The sequence below is a fragment of the Nannospalax galili genome, unplaced genomic scaffold (genome assembly GCF_000622305.1).
Source record: "Nannospalax galili isolate Female #2095 unplaced genomic scaffold, S.galili_v1.0 scaffold309, whole genome shotgun sequence".
Lineage (NCBI taxonomy): Eukaryota > Metazoa > Chordata > Mammalia > Rodentia > Spalacidae > Nannospalax > Nannospalax galili.
The window spans coordinates 1296995-1298066 of record NW_008359589.1 but is presented as its reverse complement, the minus strand read 5'-3'; positions in this window follow the sequence as shown (position 1 = coordinate 1298066).

Genomic DNA, 1072 nt, shown 5'->3' with positions numbered 1-1072 from the left:
AGAACATTTGACACAGAGGGAGGGATTAGCATGGAGGTCAAGAAAGGCGTGGATGTAGGGTAGTTCAGACTGCTTGCCATTACGTTGGCAGAAGTTTTCCAAATCTTTTAAAATATTGAGGTCTAAGGTTCCAGTGTTTGGCCAAACAGAGTTATTATCTAGTTTGTACTGAGGCCTGGAAGTGGTGTACCAAAATTTTTTAGGCGTTTTGATCTGAAAGCAAAAGAAGAGTTAAAGATCTCAGCTGGTGGGTGGGGGTACAAAAAGGAAGATTACAGGGGAGAGAGTGAGAGAGAGAGAGAGAGGGAGGGAGGGAGAGTGGGAGAGTGAGAAAGCAGGAAGAGAAAGGTTTGGCTTAGGTCACGTAAAAACGAGAATGAGAAGAATCAGGCAACAAAACAAAAGCGTCCTTTTTTTGTATTGCTGATTCAAGTTGAATTCCCAAACCCCAGGGCAGCATCCTGCAATCACTGGGGGGAGGGGAAATACGAGTTGTGCATGTCCCTGCCAGTGGCCACAGCATCCTGTAGTCAAAGGCAGGGTGGAACCTCCCACACACCGGTGTGATTTCGAGCGAGTAGAAATGAGTTGGGAGAGGTTCAGCAATGTGGTGTGTGACCAGCCAGTAGGAGAGTGGGCCCAGAGGCTGAGATGGACCGGGAGTGGAGAAGAATGGAGAGGCCTAGATGAAGCTCAGAGTAGCCAGTGAATGGAGGGAGAGGAGGGAGAGAGAGAGAGAGAGAGAGAGAGAGAGAGAGAGAAGATGAGATGTTAGGGGAAAGCAAAAGATGGCAGGAATGAGGAAGGGAAGGGAGCTGAGGTAGGGAAAAGGATTTGAGTGTGACGGGGAGGCAGGTCTGACTCCCAGGTGGGCATGGACAGACACAGTAACTGTACCAGGCAGTTCAACGGTCACAGAAACCAGTGCTGTCCAGTGGCCTTGAGTGAGGTCCGGGAGTGACCGAATTTGATTGGAAAGAAGATGAAAAGAGAACTGGCAGAGAATACTGAAGGGGAAAGGGGGGAGAGAGAGAGGGAGAGAGAGCGAGAGAAGAGCTGAAAGGAACGGGGG